We start from the raw sequence: 25,857 nt of genomic DNA, 5'->3' as shown, positions 1-25,857 counted from the left end.
GAGTTGAGCTTTTTCAAACTTGTTAAAGCTCCCTACTGTCACTGCTTTCCCCAGCCAGGCCAGGTGCTCTCACTGCAGTTCCCAGTGGGTAGAATAAGAGCTCCTGGGTTGAGCTGGTTTACCTACCTACCTACCATAGGCCTACCCTATGCTGATGGGCAGAAGAATATGAGAGTTCATTCAACAAAAAATTATTGAATACCTACGATGCACCAGGCATCTGCCACACTCTGAGAATACAGCAATAACTGAAATAAACAATAACTGCCCCCCCAAAAAACAATTCTTATTTCTTGGACTTCACATACTAGTGAGAGGGGAGGACAAACAAGATTAAGGGGAGCCATAGAATAAAAAAGCAAATAAATGAGGAGGAAAATTCCAAGTAATGATAAATGCTATAAAAAATAAAGTCAAATGAAGGGATAGTGACAGGAGTGGAGTTTGGAGCTACTTTGGAGTGGATGGCCAGAAAAGATCTCTGAGGATATGACATTTGAGCTGAGAGAAGGAGGGTATGAAGGAGCCAGGACAGAGAACTTTGGGTTGAAAAAACCTAAAGGCAAATATCCCAAGGCAAAAAAAAGCTTGGCATAAGACAGGAAACTATCAGGGCCATGGGAGTAGGAAATGAAGAAAACTGGTAGATGGGCCAAATTAAGACAGGATCAGAGAAAAATAAGAAAACAGTCCCCAGATTTTCAAACCATTAATGTGGTGTAGAACAGAAAATTTCATGTGGTGATTAATAGTTGTTACTAAACAAGTTCAGTAGGACTGCTAGGCCAACAGAGAACATACAAACTCATCCTCCAATTCCAAAAAGCATTCTATAAGAGGTTTAGGTAGCTAAAATTACTGAGTGATCAGAGTAAACTGGAGGGCTATGAAGGAAGGAATAAGAGATTAAGTCTGTCTTGAGAAATTACAGCTGAATGCAAAAGCAAAGGATATGTCCCTTGAGAATGAATCAAGGTCTTATAAAAAAATTGTAACTGAGCGCAAATTAGCGTAAGACAAATTATATCTCAAGTATAAAGGAAAGAGGCAGAAACAAGTGAAATATTCTGGAAAAAGAGTGATTTTTAGAGTATTCAAGTAGAGGCCCGATGTAAGATTTGCTTCTAGAAGGCTAGAAAAGTATCAAAGTAAGGCATTCCATGTGGAGGGAAAGAAGTGTGCTAAATGTTCAAAAATGATTCGTGTTTTGCTCCATAACAAACCATCATAAAATCTAGTGGCTTAAGGCAATTTACTGTACTCTCTCATAGCTCTATGGATTGACTGAGCTCTGCTGGATGGTGTTTACTTGGGTTCTCCAATGCAATTGGAGTAAGACAATGGCTAAGACTCAGCTGAGCTGCTTAACCAAGATGGCAAGTGATGCTGGGTCTTGGAGGGAGCTCAGCTGGAGCATTCACCGGGAGTACCTACAAGTGCCCTTTCCATGTTGCCTGGGCTTCTCATAACAGCAGCTAATTTCTAAGACAGGATGTCTTTTAAGCAAGCATTACAATAGAACAAAGCAGAAGCAGTAAGGCTTATCACCTAGCCTCAGAAGTCCCATAAAATCATTTTCACTGCATTCTGTTAGTCAAGCAAGTCACTAAGGCCAGCCCAGATTTAAAGGGAAGTTAATTAAACTCTATCCTTTGACATGAGTGGGAGCATATATACTTGTGTAAAGTGGAACAGAATTCAGAAGGGCCATTTTTTACTATCTATCACAGTCTACCCTTGGACCACCAAAATTCATGCCTCTCCCACTCACTCAACACTCCCAACATTTTTTTTCATCATCGGGCTCAGCCTCCAAGATCTTGTCATTTCAATCAGGTCCAGGTGCAGATGTGCTGTGTTTCCTTGGGTTTAGTTCCTCAAGCATGGTTCCTACCAATCCGAAGACTGTTAACTAAAGAGACATATTATCTGCCACATACACACCCCACACACTGATGAGAAAACTCAGCATAACTGACATAGATACTGCCTTTGACAAAAAGACAAAATGGGAAGCACACAGCAGGTCCACAACAGCTCTGAAATCCATACGGGTGTGTGTTGCCAGTTTCTTGATAACGCCACAGTCATGCTTCCTGGGAATGACTTGCTGGAACTTTGGCTGCTCCTTTTAAGCTGTTGAGTCTGCCCTCTGAGTCATCCTTTCCCCATGAGAAAGAATAGACATCCTTGTAATAAGTAGTTTTGTTCAGCCTGCCTCCTCTAGGTTAAGGGAACAAAACCTTTCCATTTTACATTATCTCATCCTTTGCATACCAAGCTTACATAATTCCTTTCAAAGTTTTGTGTGCTTCCTGTGTGCCAAATTATAATCCACTCCATTCAACAAAAGTTACACCTCTATTTATTTCCAAAAAATACTTGGCCTAAGCACCAAGGTTCCATGGGACAATGACCTTAAGATAGGTTGAAGCCTTGGATGCCTGGGTGGGCCAGTCAGTTAAGTGCACAACTCTTGATTTCGGCTCAGGTCATGATCCCAGGGTTGTGAGATCAAGCCACACTGCACTCCACACCAGGTGTGGAGTCTGCCTAAGTTCTCTCTCTCCCTCTCCCTCTACCCCTCCCCACCTCTAAAAAAAAAGAAAAATATTTTTAAGCCTTCTCTCATTACAATCCTTCAGGGTCTTTAGCACAGAAAGCATACCAGAATATTCTTAGAAGACCTGGTAAGCACACTGTTAAGTTTTTCTCGGGTCACAACAAAGGGTCTCACAGGCATACTCTAGAAATCTGCATTTGTACCATCATAGATTTGATCTTGGCCCAGATGTCACCACTGACTGAGAATCTTGTTGGGAGACACTGAAGGTGAGAAACTATTTTTTTAATACAGAAAACCATGACTACTATATATTTTCCCTAACTTTCCTTAAAAACCATTCCTTAAGTCTCTACATTCTATTCAAAATAGTTTCTTTTTGAGTTCATCTCTCTCTTCTCATTTTGTTTTATCACCAGCAAACACACACACACACACAAAAACCTATTTGGTAATATCTAACTCTATTCAGCCACATTCCTAAGTTCATATATCAGAACATAATATCTGCTGCTTCATTTTTGCCCCCAAATCTCATTTACATTTCTCTTTTGGCAACCCCAACCCAAAACCACACAGGAAAAAGAACAGTGGCAAAGAGACCATGCTTAGTTGACACAGTACAAAACCGTAATAGTTATAGAAGCAGCAAACATTATTTTCTTCCTTTTGTTGCAAGCTTATCCCTCTTTTACTGCAAATACTGTGCAAATTAAAAGATTCATATTCTATAACAAATTTATTTTTTTAACATGTCAATAATTTTAAGAAAAAACTATGAACATTTACTGCAATATGTAGTCACTTAGTATCTTCCATACACCTGTAAGACCCTTCCATTTCCCTCTTCTTATTTCTCAGGTCTGCTCTCCAGTCAGAAATCCTTCAGTAATTTTTCTCTGCTTATATAATTATAAATGTTCTTTGTAAATGAAATTTAATCAATATAGAAAAGCAAAATGAAGCAAAAATCATTAGAAATTCCACAACACTGCAACATCCACTATTAACACTTTAGAGCCCATTGTCTGTGGTTCTTTTAATGCGTACGCGTGCATACACACACACACACTTTTACATCTTTCAGGGTAATTTTTATTGTGAACAACTTTTATTAATTCCTTCTTTCTTTACTTGTGTGTGTATGTGTGTGTGTGTGTGTGTTTCTTGTCTTCCCTCTACCTTTCTATAAACATCTTATCTCCATCAAGGTAATCAATGTTAGAAACCTAGAATGTGGGGCCCCTGGGTGGCTCAGTCGTTAAGCATCTGCCTTCGGCTCAGGGCGTGATCCCAGGGGCCTGGGATCGAGCCCCGCATCGAGCCCCACATCGAGCCCCACATCGGGCTCCCTGCTCAGCGGGAATCCTGCTTCTCCCTCTTCCTCTGCCCCTGCTTGTGTTCCCTCTCTCACTGTCTCTCGCTGTCTGTCAAATAAATAAAATCTGAAAGAAAGAAAGAAAGAAAGAAAGAAAGAAGAAAGAAAGAAAGAAAGAAAGAAAGAAAGAAAGAAAGAAAGAAAAAGAAAGAAACCTAGAATGTAGTTTTCTGTGGCTTCCACTGTGTGTGTGTGTGTGTGCGTGTGTGTGCATGGTTTACCATGATTTATCTCTACTCTTTGAAAATGTCTCCAACTCAGTTCCTCAAAAAGTTAAAAATAGAACTACCCCATGATCTAGCAATCACACTACTAGGTATTTACCCAAAAAATACAAAAATACTAATTCAAAGGGATACATGCGCCCTAATGTTTACAGCTGCAATATCTACCATAGCCAAATTAAGGAAATAACCCAAGTGTCTATCAACTGATGAATAGATACAGAAGATGTATATATATACAATGGAATACTACTCAGCCATTAAAAAGAATGAAATCTTGCCATTTGCAATGAAATAGATGGAGCTAGAGAGTACTATGCTAAGTGAAATAAGTCAGTCAGAGAAAGACAAATACCATATGATTTCACTCATATGTGGAACTTAAGAAACAAAACAAAGGGGCAGAGGGGGGAAAAAAGAGGAGGGAGGAAAACCAAGAAACAGACTCTTAAACTATAGAGAACAAACTGATAGTTACCAGAGGGGAAGTGGGTGAGTGGATGGGTGAAATAGGTGATGGGGATTAAGGAGGGCACTTCCTGTGATGAGCACAGGGTGATGTATGGAAGTGTTGAATCACTACATTGAAACTAATATTACACTGTATGCCAACTGGAATTTAAATAAAAACTTGAAAGAGAGAAGGAAAGGAAGGAAGGGTGAGAGAGAGGGAGGGAGGGAGGTACGGAGGGAGGGAAGGAGGGAGGGAGGGGAGGAAAGAAGGAAGGAAGGAAGGAAGGAAGGAAGGAAGGAAGGAAGGAAGGAAGGAAGGAAGGAAGGAAGTCTCTCCAACTCAACAGATAGAAGGTAGAGAGTTAACTTATTTCAACGAATTCATAATACATAAATCTTTACTCCTACTCAGTTTTGTATCTTGTATATGATAAAAGGAATAAAGAGCCCATTTTTATTTTCTTCCAAATGAATAGCCAATTGTATTCACACTGTTTATTACACAAAAAACTTGTTCCCATAAAATTTCTATATATTAAGTTCCCTGTATACTAATTTGAACTCTCTATTTTATTCTTCCAGTATATATTTCTGATACTATACCAATACCATATTGTGTGTTAATAATAGATTAATATTTAATATCTATTAAGACATATTTATCCTCACTGTTCATTTTCTCCTAACTTTTTTGGCTAACCTTGTTGTTCGTTCTTTTATATTCATATGGTAACATTTTGTCCAAAATGTTTTAAAAATATTGAGATTCTAGTTGGGGTCATATTAAATGTATGTATGAATCTGGTATTATTGACATTTTATATTATTGAGTCTTCCCAGCCAAAAGCATGGTGTCTTTCAGATTGGTTAATGGACTTCAGTAGACTTTATAGTTTTCTTCATATAGGTATAGTATCTTTCTTTATCAGTTTATCTCTAACATTTCGTGATTATCCGATTTAATGTGGTAGTGAAGAATAAACAAGCCTAAGTCATAAACTTCATTTTTTAGCTCTTGGATAACCAGTATGAGCCACAACCAAGTTCTTAACCAGAATTAAATTAAAGACCTGAGCTAGTGTCATCCCTGCATTAACAAAGACAAGGTAATTGCCCCAGAGGTTGACCAGTTACAACATCAGTCCAGCAAAAAGTATGAGTGAACCATAGCAAATCCATGGTCACTAATAGATTAACACACACAAAAAAAGCACAATATTTACCCCATGAATTTGATAAGAACATTTTAGAAGGAGCCATTTTATTTAAAAACATATATATTACTTTCATGGTTAAATGGTTTAAAATAAAATGCTGACTGGAGGCAAGGGCAGAAAAATGCAATCCGCAAATTTACAGATTTACATTTCACACAAACTGTCTCTTCAGCAAACTGCCTCTGTCTTAATTAGAAATCACAAGTAACATTAGTAATGAAAGAAAATGTTCGTTCTCTACCTTGGATATCAAGTTCATAATTTTTAAAAATCTCATTCTGAAAAGTCAAAAATGCAATCATTTTCATTTGGAAGATTCTATAATCAAGGACTAACACTAATCTTTCGAGAGACAGTACAAACAGGAAGAACAGTACATGAATTTTACTGCCTCTTCTTTCTGGTAATTAGTCTGTAGCTACAACCATTGTGTCCTAATTTCAAGACACATATAAAAAACACAATTGGTTAGCCGAATAGTTTCAATCAAGATGTTTTTGTGTACCCCTGACTACCAACTTGTCTTTTGATATTTTATGATAGTAATCTAGGGTGGGGATGAACTTAAGAGTCCTAAATCCCAGACATTTAAGCTCCACTTGACTTTATTACCTATCTTTCCAATAAAAATATGCCATCCAACCAAAGTTGTACTAAGGGGCATATAGGCTGGACAGCCAGAATGCCAGGCTGTAACGGACACCAAAAATTCTTTAAGTAAATTGAAAATATGGCACTAGTCAACGGAAGTTTTATATATGACTCCTTACAAAACTAACTGTCAAATTATAAGTGAATCCTTCCATTTAGTTCCTGTTTTAAACACATTTTTTTTCTGGAATATATATATTTAAAATATTGTTTCTGTATACATCTATTCAGAAAAATATATACATTATTCATAATCCCTATGCCTTTTATGGAGAATGGAGCCTTTCAATTGACAGATCTTTCAGTAGCTCTGTTAAAAAAAAAAAAAAAAGCTCACTCATTATAATGGCCTCTGACACACTTGAGGAAAATCTTACATGACAGACAGAGGCAGTGGTGAAATTCAAAATATTTACTAACCAGTATAGCAAAGATACCAGCTAACCATGGCATCTTTCTCGGAAGAAAAAAAATGTGAAAAGGACTATCTATGCCTTTCTCTCTCTATCCATCTATGCCTTTCTCTCTCTAGACTAAACATTCTCAGGACTTTCAGAACTGACTTCATTATCATGGTTTCAAATCCTCTCCCAATGCTCGTTATTCTCTCCCTCTCCCCAAAGACACAGCCCTCACTGGTGAAGACAACCATCCATACGTGCTCCCACAAACAGGAAACACAGCAGCACTACCACCACTCCTTTCTTTATACCATGGTTTTTAAATAGTTAAAAATTATACCTTTTTGGCGGCCTCATCATCCTGTGCCTTATGAGTTATCTCTCTACAAATAATCTTTTAATATTATCTTATTACATTCAAAGTTTGTGTCAAAATACTTAATTAGAAAAACAGACACCTATTTGATTACTCAAAGAGGGAACCTGCCAAAGTCATTTGTCCTCTATCCCAGAATACATGAATCAGAATACCCTGATGTGCAATATATTTATTCTAACTGCTTAAATTAAAAATTGCTCAAAAGAGGTGCTTTTATACTTGCCAATTTAATTAACATTTCTGTGACTGTGAGAAGCATCTTTTATACCAATGTTTAATTCACAGATCAGTAAGCACTAATGATAAGTGTATTACCATATCAACTTCTAGCAGTTAGGTATGTCAGCGACAGGCATCATAAAATTAAATAGATAACTAATATTCAAAGAGACTGCAATAAAAAAAAATATTGTGGTAATTACCAATGTCGAAAGTGAAGAGTTTTAATCAAATCATTTTCTTGGGTGACCATATTTTCATTTAAATATGAGTTTGAGAAATCACAGAGAAGGTTGCTGCTTTCAACACCAAATGCAAGTCTAATTAGTGCCTTTTTACTTCAATTAATAACTAGTATACTCAGCATTCTTTAAATCAGCATAAATAAATTCTCTCTGCCTTTTCTCTCTCTATCTCACTCTTTCCCCATTATGTTTCTCACTAATGTTTGGTAACAGAGAAAAGTGTTGATTTCACTTGAAAAAAAACAGTTACCATTCCTACTGGGCCAGAGACTTCCTCATGACTAGGAGAGTAGATATTTGAAGAAACTTCCAATCCCTCTATTGCTTAGGTTGTGGCTTTTAACAATTTACGAAAGATGCCATCAGTTTTATATGATAGTATCTCCTAGTATAAGCCATCAAAATCTTGCTTTCCATCAGCACTCTATTAATTTGAGAATGTAAGTTTCCTTTTTTCCTCCTAGTGAAACTGGAATTTCAAAACAAATAGTTTTCTTTAAATAATACTTCATAATTTTCTGTCTACATTTATATCCTCTGGTATTTGCAAGGGGTGGTAATTATAAGCGTTAAATCAACATGTACTAATTCATTGAATTAACCAAGATGATAAAGAAGAACTTTACTCATGCCCTGAAACCATAAAATAGTATAATAAAAAGTATAATAGTAAAATAAAATAGCAAAGGACTGGAAATCAGAAGACTTGAACTGGAATCCTGAGCCCCGCTTATTTTACTAGCTGTGAGATCATGTACACATTACTTAAAGTCTCTAAGCCACCTTTTCATTATTTACAAAGTGGTGGTAAGTGTCAGCAAAACTGAATGTAGCATGTGAGAGAAAACAGGAGGTCAAGGATGATTAAGCAAATTAAAGGATGATTTTGCTATTTGCTGTAAAGATAAGGAAGATGGTAGGAAAATAAGGAAAAAATTGAAGTTATTTTGATGTGCTCAATTTCAAATATCTATAATATATCCAAGCCAACATAGCAAGTAGGCAGTGAATAGACAAATCTAGAGTTCAAGGAAAATATCTGAACAAACATTATTCAGATATTAAGATATCCTTCTACCCACTATGCACCAAACTATGCAACGGATGCTGGAGGTTATTTATTCCTCAAGGCAGACTTTTGAGTTCCTAATGAGTTTTATTATCACCATTTTCTAACACTTAACACAGAGTCTGGTTAGGTAAGCTACCAAAATTTTTGACTGAATTTTCAGCTTACAAACAAGGAAGTCAAGACTCAGAAAAGAAGCTTAACCACATCTAGTAAGTAGAAGAACCAGAATTCAAAATTCAGTTTGTCTTGGGGCACCTGAGTGGCTCAGTCAGTTGAGCATCTGCTCAGATCATGATTCCAGGGTCCAGGGATCTAGCCCCACATCAGCAGGCAGTCCGCTTCTCCCTCTCCCTCTGCCTCTCTCCCCAGCTTGTACTCTCTCTCTCTCTCTCTCTCTCAAATAAATAATCTTTAAAATAAATAAATAAATTTGTCTTGAGTAAAGAGCGAGACATCTGGCTTGCGGGCAGGCAACTTCATTTCACGCACAATGAAAAGAACGACTTCAAAATGGGCAATGCTGAGAAAGCAAGAAGATATTTGTGCCATTCTGTGGAAAAGGGTAACAAGCACAAGACTGGGCCAGTTCTCCATGGTTTATTTGGGTAAAAGACAGGTCAGGCTCCTGGATTTTCTTACACGGATGCCAACAAGAACAAAAGCATCACCTGGAGAGAGGAGACATGAATGGAGGAATATTTGGAGAATCCCAAGAAGTACCTCCCTGAAACAAAAATGATCTTCACTGGCATTAAGGCAGGGGAAAGGGCAGACTTGATAGCTTATCTCAAAAAAGCTAGGACCGTAGGGGAAGAGAGGAAAAAATAAAATAAGCTGAAATCAGAGAGGGAGATAAACCATAAGAGACTTTTAACTATAGGAAATAAACTGAGAGTTGCTGGAGAGGAGGTGGGTGGAGGGACAAGGTAATTGGGTGATGGGCATTAAGGAAAGCACTGGAAGTAATGAGCACTGGGTGTTATATGCAACTGATGAATCACTAAATTCTACCTCTGAAACTAATAAAATGCTACATCTTAATTAATTGAATTTAAATAAAATTGTATTTTTTTAAAAAGCTACTAAGGAGCTATATAGTTGGCCACTGCCTTATTACAAAACAAAAATGTCTCATTACTTCTTTTGTGTGTGCTACATTTAAATTTATTTCATACACCGGAATTCAGACCATAAATGGCTGATAGACTATTTCTTTTGGACTATCCTGATTCAAATAAGACTGGCTTGTGGTGAAATGAATATGATCAGCTTTTGGAACATAGATAGTAATTCTGGTTCAGGAAGTGCTGCCACTGTTTTCCCCTTCTAAAGACATGATTGGAATTGATTAGTAATGTTCAACTTTTCACAGAGATGGCAAATGGCAGCTCTAAACCTGTAGGACATTGGTATTATATTTAAATTTATATATAATTTGTTATATTAATATGTTTAAATACTGAGGAAATCCCTTCACTGTCCACAGAACAGCAAGACTCAGCTGTGTTTCAAGTCATGTTCGTTAGCCTGTTAAAGGCAAGGACTGATGATAAGCTGGCAATGTCCACTTTAGCTTTTTGGTCTTAACTATGCCAATTTAATTAAAATTCCCTGCATCTAAAATATTGCCTTTTGCTTAATGAAAAGCATTTTAGTTTGGCTTATGTACAATATTAAATAAAGAATATTTAATACTTCTCACATTTTATAGATGATCTATAAGGTCAGATGCTTTTCAAAATTCAGTGTGACAAGATATAGTAACAAATTTGGCTTATGAATTCTTTACTAAGTCAGACTAAGTTATAATCCAGGATTGTCCTCTAAACAGCTATTCAAAAACACAACTGTAGAAACCATATATGTATGATTGGTAATGGTGCTTTTGCCAACTCGTTAGAAGGATTAAAGTAGAGGAGATATATCATCAACACAAATTTGTGAATTTTGTGATAAGGCTCAAGATAATTAAAAACAAAATCACAGATCATAAAAAAATTTTGTTTTGAATTCCAAATGATTATCCTTACCTTTACTGCAGAGGTCATATCAGCGACAAAGCAACTTCATATTCATTAGTTTATTTAATCTACACACTGACCATTTCAGGTAGGAGCAGATGAGAGACTAACACTCAGAGAAGCTGAGTGGTTTGACATCATTATGCCATCTGTTCACTATGCTAGGGCTCTCTATCAGCCCTAGCTAAAGATGATCACATGAGCTAACCATGCAAAACCTTCTCACGTAAAGATATTTTCATACGTTAACTATAGAAAATCTTATACTTTGGGCCTCTCTGAAGACTGGTTTTGCAGCTTTCCTAGACTATTGTCAATCGGACTTCAAAACATTTTATCATGTATAACATAGCAAGATAATCTATTATAATAATCATTTGTGTTTTCTTCTTGCTTCTTTGAAGACCCCAAAGAAAGAGAGATGTTGTTCTCTTCCACCTACTAGGAAGCAAACATACCTTGGACTCCTAGAGGTCTGGAGACTCTCTTGCCAAAGGGGAAAGTTAACAGGGCTCCATTTGGAAATGCTTCTGCTTACAGAGGCCATAGACTCTGGTGAGGAGCCTAGGGTTGACAGTCCTATCTGAGAGCAAGAGGATAACTTCTCTGAGCCTTGAGAAATAAAAGGTATTTGAGATGTATGAGGGGTAGAGACCCCTTTTTTGTACACAGTGCCCAGGGTGAGGGGGAAGGTTTTGGAGTGGACTTTGGGAGGTAAGTTAGTGTCTTTTCAGTCTGCCTAGAATATTCTTCCCCCAAATATTCACATGGTTGGTTCCACACTTCATCCAGGACTCTAATCACATGTCATGAGCTTCTGAAAGCCTTCCCGATCACTCAAAAATATCCACTTCTGACACCCCACCATCACCTTCTCTCTTACTTTGTCTTTTATTACTTTCCAATTTTGATCTCAACCTGAAATTGTATACCATATATATTGTACCTATCTATTTATATATTTATTTATGTAGAGGTTTAGTGTTCTTCTCCCCCACCAAAATTTTGCCCTTTGAAGACAGGGATTTTGGTTTTTTCAACATTATATAACTAATACACAGTAAGGAATCAATAAATATTTGTTATGTGATAAATTTTCCATATCCCCTGAAAGGACATGAAACATACAAATATAACTTAGGTACCCCCAAAATTTAACTTTTTGGAATTTTCAAATTTTTTGTTAAATATTGTGTGTATATGTGTGCTAGGTGAAAAGAATAAGAACAACAACCACCTATCACTAATTAGCTGAAGAACTGAAACATTTCAATAACTTCAAAGCCCTTTGTGAGCTCCTTCCTTATCCCATAGGGAATCACTCCCGTGAATTTTTGTACTTTTTCATCTGCTTGCTTTTCTTTACAATTCTGAATGTTTGTTTCCCTTTAAAAATATCATTTTCTTTTTGCCTATTTTTTCTTTTTTCTTTTTTATAATAATTTTGATTATGTTATATTAGTCACTATACAGTATATCTTTTTGCCTATTTTTAACTTTATATAAACGAACCATATCCTACGTATTTTCACCTTGTTTCTTTGGCTCAATACATTTGAGGTGAACTCATACTGCTGCTTTTAGCTGTGGTCCCTTCATTTTTATTTCTTCACAGTATTCTATTGTATGAAAAACACAATATAGTTATCTAGTGTTTTGCTGTGGGATGTTCAAGTTGTCCCCATTTTTTGGTTATTACAGACAACAGGGCTATGAAATGCTGGTACGCATCTCCATGAACAGCACACATGTTCAAGAGTTGTTCTAATCTATATGCCACAGAGATAAATTAGGGGGTCACAGGCAATTTGTATATTGAACTTCATAACGCCAAATTATCTCCCAAAGTAGGTGTATGCAGAGCTATTGTTCAGCTGCTACACACAGGTATAGATTCACCAGTTTTTAAAACTACATTTGAGAAATAGCTGCTCCCCCAAGTCCCTTGAGGATCCCCATATATTTTCTATAACCCTAGGATGACTAAACTATCCTGGTTTGCCTGGAGCTAAGAGGGTTCTGGGAACAAAGGATGTTCAGTTTTAAACCAGAAAAGTTCCCAGCAAACCGGGACAAGTTGGTCACTCTACCCCACAGCCTCCTAGCCGTCAAAGACCTTCCCGCACTTCAGAGTAATGTCTGACACTGATTAAATATGCCTATTGTTCATTATTGCACCCACTTATACTCCCAGTGATGGATTATGTGTTTTATTTCCCCCTCTCTTCACCATCACTTGTTATAGTCCTAATGTTTCATTATTACCCAGGGGTATAAAATATATTTTCATTATAATATTTTCATTTTTCTCATGTGATTGATCATGTTTTCATAGAATAATTGGCTATATATGTGTCTTTATGAAAGTGTTTCACCATGCTAGAAAGGGGAAGATATGATCAGGCTAAGTAATATGGCTCCAGGCTGTTCAAAATTTCATTTTCCAATAGTCTTTTAAAAACCAAAGCTTTGGAAAAATTCCCTGTCCCAGCTTTACTTAGAGTGAGTGAAGCTCTGTACCTCCAAATTGGCCATCAAAGTTTATACCATAAGCATCAATCACAATGGCAAAAAAAGCAAACTGGTAACTAATAGCCCCTTCCTACTTTTTTTCCAGCTTGTGTAGGCCACCTGAGCACCCTGTACCATAGCAAAAAAGAAAAGAGTGACAAATGAATTATGACTAATATTGAATAGCTAACCAAACTAAGGTGGATAATTAATATGTGGATTTTATTTCACCAAGAAACATACAGCAACATGATACTGTTGCACCTTCATCTTGTGGCCCATATTTATGCTCCTTATGCTAGACTCCTCCGACCACCAAACTGAACACAGTATAATGTGCTCTAAATGTGTAATCCATACAAATTATTGCATGTCCAAAAACAGGATGATAATTAGTACAGCCTTGAAATAAAAAGCAAATCTGAAGGTAGTCAGAGCCTGAAAATGAAGTACCACAGCTGGTCCTCTCATCTTTTAAAGTGTTTTAATTATGTTGTGGGGAAAGAGTTAGGTTCAATGAAGGTAACTGAGAAAGGCTTCACATAATTGCTGCAGCTCATGTAAGACCTCTAAAAACAGTGACATTTCCCGGTTCAAAAAGTTTTTGCCCAAGTTCCTTGGCTAAGATGAATAAAGCAAGATTTAGGCCTACTAAACAATATTTCTGTGGCTTTTATATTCAAATCATACATTCCTGATCTCCTACAACGTTAGTGTATGATAACAAGTTTTTTGCTTGCTTCCATGACATAATCTGTGAAAGAAAAAGAATTTCTTTAGCAATGTTTATAGTGCATTATTCACGGTACTGTGGTATGCAGATAGTGAGGGTGACGGCAGCAGCTGAGCTGGAGTAAGAGAGTAAGTGCCTCACAAAACTACTGAGAATAAGCTTACTCTTGAGGAACATAATTTAAGAGGTTTGGAAAAGAACCATCTAATCCCAAAATAGCTCCTAACTCCTTGTTTCAATGCCTGGAGTTCCATCATCCAACCCTAATTATTAGGCCTTGATATTTCTCAACAAGAGCACCCTACGTATTTCTTTTTAAAGGCAACTATTTTCAGAATATGTGACTCAAAAATAACATAGTGGATGAGAAGGAAATGGCAGCAAAAACTGCATCAACCAACACAGAAGTAAAGTTCTTATAATTCCTATACATGTCCCCTATGCCCCTCCTCTATTGACTGAAGAAGCATGAAGGAATCAAAGGCAAGGCTTATCTTCTTTATAGTCCACCCTGATCAATACTACTAATGAGTCATTTCCCCCCAGCCCCTTTGCCACTTGTCATAGCCCAGTGATGATCCATTCTTCACTCCCGCATCTTAAGATCCCCAGTGGAGCCCAACCAGCATCTGACCATTCACCAAGCTGTGAGGATGGAGTATCTGGCCTCTTTGTTCTAGTTTGTAGGAAATCTTACACTGCTTCATTTACTAAATACAATAAATGGGGTTTTTTTTTTAATTTTTAACATATTATTATTTTTAAAATATAAATAATCTATCAACAAAAATGAAATACAAAGAAACAGTTAAGAATTAGAAAACTAATTTTTTGTTAAAAATGAATTACTATTCATGCTGAACATCTAAGAAATTTTAATGACTCCTATGTAGATCATGTATTGTTCTGTTGATTTCATATGCCATATTTTTCATTTAAAGAGCTGACTCCAAAGTCACTTGGAGCAATAAGAAAAATACAACAAATCTCTACAAACATGGAAACATGTAAGCCCATCTCTGGAAAGGAAACTCCTTTTCTCTTCAGATACTCTGATATTTGGAGGTGGGGCCTTTGGGAGGTAATTAAGTTTAGATGAGGTCATGAGGGTAGGGCTCTCATAACAGAATTAATGCTCATAGAAGATAAAGAGCTTCCTCTATGAGTCTTTCTATGTGCACCCACCAAGGAAAGGCCACATGAGGACATAACCAGAAGAGAGTCATCTGCAAACCGGAAAGAAGGCTCTTACCAGGCACTGCATCGGCTGGCACCTTGATCTTGGATTTCTCAGCCTATAGAACTGTGAGAAATAATACTTGTCGTTTCAGCCACCTAGTCTATGATATCCTGTTACAGCAGCCCAAGGTGCCTAAGACATCATAACTGCAGAAATGTGCAGTTACTAATACATATGGTTATACACACAGAGACACCTACACACACATAGGAAAATAAATATCCCCACTATTTGAAGGGAAGAGATAAGTCGAGCAATTCATATTTTTTAAAATGGAAAGAATCAACAAAATCACATACATAGGATGAACACAGGGGGAAAAAATAAAGGATTTGGCATAAATCTAATTAGTCATATCTGCAGAGAGAGGTACAGGTTGGTTTTAGTAAACACAGGGTGGTTTTGAGCGCAAAGTAAATAAGTGCACTGAGGTACGGTACTAATCACATTTGTTCTAACATTGACCTTATAATAATTAAAAATTGATGCTTGCAACATAATACAGCTGTGCAATCATATTTAAACCTAATCATTTCATAGAGAGAAGAAAGTTGTACAAAAAGGTCAAAAACACTTTAATTTCATGACAGTAAATTTACTCTTTATTCCCAAAGTGAAAATGTCTAATTTCTAAAAGAGCAAACCAATAATTACTTATTATAAAGCTATTTTAGTCAATACTTAATTTCTCTATATTGATTAGTGTTTAGACATTTAAAATGTACCCTACAGCAAGAATATGTGTTTACAATACTATTCTCTCTTCTGATGTTTGTAAGTATTACAGGTATTGATTTAAGACATCTCAAAAATGCCAAACTTAATAGAATCATATGAAACGGGGTTTGACTCTTTTAAAACTGGAATTTAATTTTTAAATGTTTGAATAATAGTGTCCTTAAAGGTCTCTGTATTGTGAACACTATTTCTGCCATTACATATTTTAATGATGAGTGCTCAATTAAACTGTGCATTATAAATTCCGCCCCTCTCCCAAAAGTAATAGAGAAAGAAAATATAAAAATGATCAACTCTAGCACTCACAACTGGAACAAAATGTTTTCTCTTTATTTTATGTACTTCTGATTGTAAAATAAGGACTGGGATATTATTTCCCCCTTAACTTGCATTCTGTGTAACTTAGAGCTCTTTGCAATAAAACGAAATGATGCTTCATCAGGATGTTACTGGGAGTACCAAGGCAATTTACAAACTTTCTATCATTAAGTCTGAGAACATCACTGTGAGGCAGGTATTAATATAACACTTCTCTCTTGAGGAGTTCAGTGCACTTTACATAACTTTATTAACTCTTCCCTGAGCTAGGCAAAAAGTCTAAGATACCTCACCAATGTACCTCATATCCAATGATTGCATTAAAATAGAAAAGACTCTATCCAGCCACAAACTTTAAGTTCGCTTTTACTTCTAATCTGAAGTTATGACTAAAGACAAGGCCGATAGGTTTCACTCAACATATCTGGCTTTTGTTAATACTTATTGTTTAACAGGTTTCAATTTCATAAATGTGAAGTCAGAATTAAACACCTGAAAGAGTACTGATCCTATTAATTCTTAAGCAGTAATTGTTTCTGAAGATGGAAGAAATTCAAAGATAGCAATGAACTTTTCCCTCTATTAAAGTACAGTAGAAATTATGAAAGCAGAACATGATCCTGGGGACAGGCATCACAATATCTTTAAATAAATCAATGCCTTTTTTAGCAAGAGTGAGACAATACACAAACGGAGACCGCCAGAAGAGAGATACAAAGTGAAGGGCATAGAAACACTAAGAACATCTAACAGAGCTTACCAAGTGTCAGCCACTACTTTAAGGAACCCACATGTATTAACTCATTTCATCCTCATAACAACTCCGTAATGAAAGTAATATTATCCCCACTTGATAGATAAGAAACTGAGGCTCAACTAAGCCTGCCCCGGCTCACGAAGCTACTAAATAGCAGAGCTGGGCTACAACCCAGAAAATATGATTCCAGAGCCCAGGTTCTTAGCCAATTTTCTAGAAAGGAAGAAAGCTGTTCCCAGAGGCCTCCATCCATGATATACCATATCCTAGAGTTCCAAGTCCATAAGATTTTTCCATCCAATTGCAACATTTCCTGCTTCACGGTCAACCTCGCAATCAACAGAGAACTGTTCAAGTTTGTGTATTGTGATTTCAAAATATGACACTAGTATTTAGAAGAGGGTCACAAGGAGGCAGTATAGTATAATCAGGAGTACAGTACTTTAATAGGCTGTCTTTAGGCGAGTTACTTCTATCCAAGCTTCATAAAATAGAGATAATGGAACTTACTGACGCTGTAGTCAGAATTAAACCGGTTAATATTAAGTGTTTAACACAGGGGCTCACATGTAGTAAGCACTCAATAAGTGGTTGCTGTTATAGTAAGTTAATATAAAATTAAGTGTGCCATTCTCAAAACTCTGAAATTCAGAATTAACAGTTAATTTAGCACATCACAATACTGGCAATAAACTAAATTTAATTGCTTCTTTTACCAAATATATGTTCTAGGCATTATGCATGATCTTATTTAATCCTCAGAATAAACCTAGAATAATTTAAGTGCGGTTATGCCTACTTTTAGATAGGAAAGTAAGCTTAGAGACTTTACTTGCCCACTATTTTGCCAATAGTAAAATCATGTGATCAATCAATTAACTAGATGTTTCCCACAAAGCAGGATGAAAACCAGTAAGCAGGGAGAATATCTGAAAAACTCTTCCTTCTCAGAATATAATGAACCTGAAAAAGTTCCTGGACTAAAGTTCACCTTGTTTAGCTTTGCTATAATTAGAGTAAAGCAGCACCCAGAGAGCAGTTAGAATAGAGATGATAAAGAGGAAAAATACTGCCCCAAAATATATCCCCCATGGCCAGCACATACCAGGTGTTTCTGCTCCTTCCATCAGAGCCACCAAGGAAAACAGCAGGGGCCAACGTTAGGTAGCAGCTTTCTGAGGGGACAATTTTAGAGGGAGGCAGGCAAGAACTCTGCACTCAGGGGCTGGAGCCCCAGCCAAAGGAAAGTAAGACTGCGATACTGTAAAGCAGATGTGCCTCGAATTAGCCTCACTTGCACCCAAATATCCTGTAGAGGTCTGCTTTTGGTCTATTCATAGAGATCTGCAGAAGAAGAGAAAATACATTACGTTAATCTTTCTCTAACCTCCCTGAACCTTCATCTACCACTATTCCTTAAATTGGAAATGTCTTAGTTATGCAAAACAAAAATTTCACCTTTCACTGGCTAACACAAAAGCCAATACGGAGGATGAGGCAGATATAAAGTAATCATATATAAAAAGAGTCACAGGCACAATGATACAGGGTTCTCTTACACGGGTGTGGAAAAAAGTGAAAAACAATCAACCCACATGTCAGCAAGAAATATAATTGAAAATGTATCCGTATTATCTCAAGAATTCTAAGAGCTTGTGCTCCATTACCCATTATCAGGCAGCATGCAACCTGTTTCTTCCGTGTTTAGAACATATGACCTCCTTGAGAACTCATTCAAACTCTTAATAATCATCATATGAAAGTAAACCTTTTCTTACCTAACTCCACTCCTATGACATGCCTGAAACACCTAGCATGATGCTGACCACATACAAGGTACTCCATGAACCCTTGTTGATGGTATGGTGATTTCGGTCTATTTCCCTTTTCTCTGACCTCAGGAGAAATGCTTAGACAGAAACATGGGCAAATAGTTAGATATAAGAGGAAGTTGATGAGGGACAAATGCAGAGTAGAACTGAGGAAAACAATGTGGAATGACTCACTGTGCCCTAGTACAGTATGATCTATTTTGAAAGACACAGCCAGCCACCAAACAAAATATTCACTGCAAAACAACACTTGCTAAAGCCTACACTCAGAAAATCAACAGCTTCACTGCATCCCTGCTCAATTCCATGGAAGTCATTCCCAAATTAGCAATCTTTTTCTAACCCTGACCTCTCCCAGAATTCCAGTTCCACTGGGGTGGTATGATGTCCATTCTGTCCTTCCTCCCTGGCTTTACTGCTAGTATGGAAGGTATCTCTGGTGAGACCGAGTGAAGAGAACCATTGTGGGTTGTCATAGTGACCCACTGACATTTTAATGGGAGTAGTAATCAAAATTAACAAGGAAAAATGTTTACTTGTCTTACAGATCCTTCGGTCTCTTGAATCTAACAACGTATAGAAAGGACCTGACAATGCTCATGCTAGAAGTTAGAGAAACCTGGGGGAGGGGGTAGAGGGATCAGTGGAAAAAGTAGGCGATTAGTTAACAGCAGGACTCTGGTAATGGAATGGACTTGCTTGTTATCCCCAGCAATAAAAGATCCAACAAGGGATTAAATCTGAATACCCTGGAAGCACCTCAAACTTAAAATTTCTAAAATTAAACTTCCCCAAGAACCAGTTTCTGCTGACTTCCTTGTTTGTTAAGGGTACACTTGTTCTCTCAGGCTCCAAACATGAGTCATCCTGCCTCATTCCTCACCCACCCCCACCATATCTAATTAAACACCAACTTGAGTCTGTTTTTCTCCTCAGCACTTTTTGCAACTTTCTGCTGTTTTCTTTTCCCATTGCTTCATCTCTAATTTGGTTTTGACCTCACACCTGGCTCCGAATACAGCCCCTCAACTATTCCAGACAATCTACCTGGCAGGTGCCTTCAGCTTTGAGTTTGAGCTCTGCCTTGATTGGGTCACTATTATTAACAGAAATATTCTGGATCCCCCCCCTTGTCTGCTGTACAAATACTCCAAGCTACTTCCAAATGCACCCTACACTGCCTTTCGGTCTTACTCCTGGCATCCTGGACACCAGCCATGCTGGCAAGAATACTGCTCTGAACCACACTCTCCTGCCCCGATGTCCCACCATTGCTTTTCCTTTAATAGTCTCTCCAGCCCCAGTGCATTCCAACCAGAAGCACACACACTCTCTCTCTTGTTTTGGCGTCAGCTCAGATGCCCTCCCTCGACTCCTATATGTTTTGCTTCACCTCCCCACAGATCCCCCGTCAGAAGTTTTCCTTCTGTCCTAGAGCCTTCAGTTGCCTTCATTTTACAGCAAAACATATTGCTTCATATCATACTTATTATTTTTATTCAAGGATCTTACTTTCTCCACTAGGCTCTCTGCCCTTGCAAGAAAGAACCATGTCTTACTTGTCTTCTTATATCCCTTAGTGCACGGCATGCTGCCCCTCACAGAATAAGTGTTCAGGAGCTATTTTATGTGAACAAATGCAGAAACAAAATGACTTTTCCAGATATTGTTCTCAAACAGTGCTTTTCAAGCTTTAGAGTGCTACAGAAATACCTGTGATGTTTATTCAGATATTCTGATTCCAAATATCTGATCTGAGAACCAAGAATGGATATTTTAAGGGCTTTTTAAACTAAAATTCCTTTAGTTTCCATGGAAAAAAGGTGCTGCTTATGCAATAAACAGTCTGAGATGTTGAGATAGGTCCCACAATATCATTCTAAAAAAAAAACAAAAAAGAGCTTTAAAAAACTGCACACCTCAACTTGGCAAAATAACTGATGTTCAATAATAATAAGCACAGATATCATTTGGAGTTAACTTATTTTTATTTTAAGGATCATTTATTAGGTCAAATGAATCAAGCAGGATAATATTTCAGTTGATAGTTTCTACTGAAAAAATTTCCATTCCAAGCAAAAAATTGTTCTCAAATAGTTCCTATAATGCACTATCAAAAAGTAAACAAAAATAACAATTTTTTTCCTTACAGAAAGGGTTTTGGTTTGCTACAGAAATATTGTTGTTTCCCCAAAATTCAAAAAAAAAAAAATGACTTTAAGATTGTACAATGGTAGGGGCGCCTGGGTGGCTCAGTTAGTTAAACATCTGCCTTTGGCTCAAGTCATGATCCCAGGGTCCTGGAATCGAGACCCACGTCAGGGCTCCCTGCTAAGCGGGGAGCCTACTTCTCCCTCTCACCCCTGTTCGTGCTCTCTCCCCCACTACTTCTCTCTCTCCCTCAAAAATAAATAAATAAAATATTTAAAAAAAAAGATTACACAACAGTAGAAAGCAAAAGAAGAAGAAGATGATGATGATTTTCCCTCTCTTTATAATAGAAAAGAAACTTTACTTTGTCTATCCATAGTCTGGCCTCCTCTTGCTTTTGGGCAACCATTTCCCATCTCTGTCATGTTTACTTGCACCTTGGAACCCTACCACAGAGTCTGTGTGCTTTAGCCTAGTTTGAGTTCTTAGAGAACTCACAGGTTCTTAGGGAAGACACTGTCCATGCAAGGAGAGTAAGTAAATATAAAGAAAGATGGATTTTTTTTTTAGGAGTCCATGAATTCAAAGAAAACTATCTTTCTATAGAATTTAGAGATGTACAATATAAATTATATCTAATTATAAATTCTAACAATTTACATTGTATTATAAAATATTTTTACAACTAATATTAAAAAAGAATATTTTACCTTTACCTAGTTCTAAAAATATAGCCAAGGGGTGCCTGGGTGTCTCAGTTGGTTAAGCGCCTGCCTTCAGCTCAGGTCACGATCCAGGGGTCCTGGGGTCAGGCTCCCTGCTCAGCAGGGAGTCTGCTTCTCCCTCTCTCTCGCCCCTCCCTCCCCCAACCTTGCGCTCTCTCTCAAATAAATAAAATCTTTAAAATGTATTTATATAGACAGAGCCAAAATAAATAATCATGCATGTAAAAAAAAATTTTAACAGCAAAGTAACTATAAACTAAGTGTCCAAAAGTAAAAGACTGATTAAATATACTATAATTAATAAATTGAAATAGTATATAATCACTAAAACACTGTTGTATAAATCTGTTCACTAAAATAATATTAAAAATTTAAGAAGCTGATTACAAAAGACTATACAAAATATTATAACATTTTACAAGACACATTCAATCACATAAAATAAACACTAGAAAGACATTCCCAAAATGTCAATCATGATTGTTTCTGGCTTTGGGGTTACTGTTTTTTTATTCTGTTGTTAACAGTTTATCTATTTTATACATTATAATAAATGTAATGTTTTTGTAACCAGTACACAAAGAAGGAAATGTCTGGATTGTAGTGATGCCTGGGTCACCTTGAACAAATTGCCTAAGCTTACTTAGTCAGTTACTTCATCTAAAAAAATGGGCCAATAACTGTACCAACTTTACATAGTTGAGTAATAATTAAAATAAATGATATGGGGCACCTGGATGGCTCAGTTGATTGTTTGCCTGTGGCTCAGGTCATGATCCTGGGTCCTGAGATCGAACCGCCGTTGGACTCCCTGCTCAGCAGGGAGTCTGCTTCTCCCTCTCCTTTTGACTCTCCTCCTGCTCATGCTCTCTCCGTCTCTCATATAATAAAATCTTTTTTAAAATTTATAAAATAAAATAAAGGGTATAATACATGTAAAATACTTAGCACTGGTATATGAATAAACAGGAGTTTGAAAAGACCAGCTAAAGGGGTTGTATTGGAATTTCAAGTTTCCCCTCTTTTTCATTCTTAATCATTTTAACCAACAAGCCAGTCCACCATGAGTTCAAACTCTTCTAAATCAAGTAAGTGTTTCACTAACATGGGGGGTGGGGGGAGATTGTCGATCCAAATAACATTAACTAGGGCTGTGGCCCAAGTTGATATTTTCCACTAGTTGCATTGCACATTGGTGGTTTCAACAAATGGCCATAATAGCCAACAGGAGAAAGAAAAGAATTATCTTTCGAATCCATGCTCTTCAGGAATTCTACGAAGGAAACACATAATTGCTAGAATTTGGAGGGTGTACTGAACCTGGTGCGTTAAGAAAAGTCATGGGACTTCTAATGGTAGAAAATGGTCCAGACCTCAGGTTTGTATGTCATCAAATAAAAATAAATCCTTTAAGCAAAGTACTCTAATGAAGCCATGTTTTACTTCTGGGTACACTAGTCATTTTAACTGGAAAAATATACTGTTATTTGGTATTATTATTATACTTTCATTTTTCTTGGATGTATGTATCACTGTTAATCAGATAATAATCTCACTGAAAACATTCACAAGTTCAGGGATATACTCCTTCCTTCCTTCGTTCATTCACCTAACAAATATTTATTGGTTACTTTGTATGTGCCATTCACAACATAGACACTAAGGACACAAGGAAGGTCTCTTCTCATGGCGCAGAGCATAGTGGAAAAAGATTATGCAAATAATACCATGAAAAATATGTAATAATAATGTAATTGATGCTACAAAGGAGAGGCAGTAGAGTACCGGGTGAAGAGTACAGGATGTGGAATTAGAAGCATCAAGCTATTAAGATGCTTAGAGTTCTCTACCGTGTAAAGAGGTTTCTCTCTCATCCCTCCCTCTGTGTGCGTGTGTGTGTGTGTGCGTGCGCTCGTGCACATCCTGAATGTCCATCATGGACTATCAGCACCCATGCTTTAACTTTGTAAGGTGACAATGTTAGGGGTGCATACTGGTTTGCTAGGGCTGTCACAGCAAAATACCACAGACTGGGCACCTGAAACAACAAATTTTTTTTCATAGTTCCAGAATGGTGAAAGTCCAAGATCAAGGTGCCAGCAGGATTGGTTTCCTCTGAGGCCTCTCTCCTTGGCTTGCAGATGGCCAATCTCTTGCTGCTTCACATGGTTTTTCCTCTGTGCCTGCCACCCCTCATGTCACTGCCACTCTTTATGAGGACACTAGTCAGGTTAGATTAGGGCCCCATCCAAACAGCCTTCTTTTAACTTGATTGCCTCTTTAGAAACCTTGTTTCTAAATACCATTATATTCTGAGGTACTAGGATTTGGGATTTCAAAACATGAATTTTGCAGGGACATGATTCAGCCCATAGAAGGGTATTAGGGGACAGAGTTGCCACATATGGTAGTGCCAGTTATGCACCGCACAATTCCAGCATGTGTCATCCGCAACACAATTATCAATTTTTCTCTTTTATGGAAAATTTTCTTGTAGAAAGTTTTTTAATTGAAAACTCCCTGGAGAAAGATTTTTCTGGCTTTCACAAAGGACCTCTTGGACTAGCACTTTTGCTCTGTGGTAGGAAACCCTTCCTGGACCCCGTTTGCCCCGCCCTGCACTCCTTCCCTGAAGAGTGATGTATTCTGGATAATTGATAAAGAGTTTCATACAGCAATCAGAAGACAAAAAGGGATCAAAGATATCCAAATCGGCAAAGAAGAAGTCAAACTGTCTCTCTTTGCAGATGACATGACTCTATATGGAAAACCCAAAGGAATCCACTCCCAAACTATTAGAAGTTATAGAACAATTCAGTAAGGTGGCAGGATACAAAATCAATGCCCAGAAATCAGTTGCATTTCTATACACGAATAACGAGACTGAAGAAAGAGAAATTAGGGAATCCATCCCATTTACAATAACACCAAAAACCATGCGTTACCTTGGAATTAACTTAACCAGAGACGTAAAGGACCTATATCCTAGAAACTATAGATCACTTTTGAAAGATATTGAGGAAGACATAAAAAGATGGAAAAATATTCCATGCTCATGGATTGGAAGAATTAACATAGTTAAAATGTCCATACTACCCAGAGCAATCTACACTTTCAATGCTATCCCGATCAAAATACCGAGGACATTTTTCAAAGAACTGGAACAAATAGTCCTTAAATTTGTATGGAACCAGAAAAGGCCCCGAATCTCCAAGGAACTGTTGAAAAGGAAAAACAAAGCTGGGGGCATCACAATGCCGGATTTCGAGCTGTACTACAAAGCTGTGATCACAAAGACAGCATGGTACTGGCACAAAAACAGACACATCGACCAATGGAACAGAATAGAGAACCCAGAAATGGACCCTCGGCTCTTTGGGCAACTAATCTTTGATAAAGCAGGAAAAAACATCCGGTGGAAAAAAGACAGTCTCTTCAATAAATGGTGCTGGGAAAATTGGACAGCTACATGCAAAAGAATGAAACTTGACCACTCTCTCACACCATACACAAAAATAAACTCCAAATGGATGAAAGACCTCAATGTGAGACAGGAATCCATCAAAATTCTAGAGGAGAACATAGGCAACAACTTCTATGACATCGGCCAGAGCAACCTTTTTCACGACACATCTCCAAAGGCAAGAGAAATAAAAGATAAAATGAACTTATGGGACTTTATCAGGATAAAGAGCTTCTGCACAGCCAAGGAAACAGTCAAAAAAACTAAGAGACAGCCCACGGAATGGGAGAATATATTTGCAAAGGACACCACAGATAAAGGACTGGTATCCAAGATCTACAAAGAACTTCTCAAACTCAATACACGAGAAACAAATAAACAAATCATAAAATGGGCAGAAGATATGAACAGACACTTTTCCAATGAAGACATACAAATGGCTAACAGACACATGAAAAAATGTTCAAAATCATTAGCCATCAGGGAAATTCAAATCAAAACCACACTGAGATACCACCTTACGCCAGTTAGAATGGCAAAGATAGACAAGGCAAGAAACAACAATT

At 37.3% G+C, this 25,857-nt stretch overlaps 1 long non-coding RNA gene across 1 annotated transcript in view; it reads right to left on the bottom strand.

Annotated features, from left to right (window-relative positions):
* Positions 1-18,999, bottom strand: part of LOC117801532 — a 147,052-nt gene extending 128,053 nt beyond the window's left edge. Inside the window, exons 1-2 of the long non-coding RNA XR_004624146.1 lie at positions 18,899-18,999; positions 18,226-18,464 (exon numbers count right to left, since the gene is read on the bottom strand). This is a non-coding gene — a long non-coding RNA (uncharacterized LOC117801532). The remainder of the gene's footprint in view (positions 1-18,225; positions 18,465-18,898) is intronic.
* Positions 19,000-25,857: the final 6,858 nt, after the last annotated feature.

This window comes from Ailuropoda melanoleuca, chromosome 3 (genome assembly GCF_002007445.2).
Source record: "Ailuropoda melanoleuca isolate Jingjing chromosome 3, ASM200744v2, whole genome shotgun sequence".
In the NCBI taxonomy this organism is placed as follows: domain Eukaryota; kingdom Metazoa; phylum Chordata; class Mammalia; order Carnivora; family Ursidae; genus Ailuropoda; species Ailuropoda melanoleuca.
Note: the sequence above shows the minus strand (reverse complement) of the source record. Positions and strands in the feature narration are given on the sequence as shown.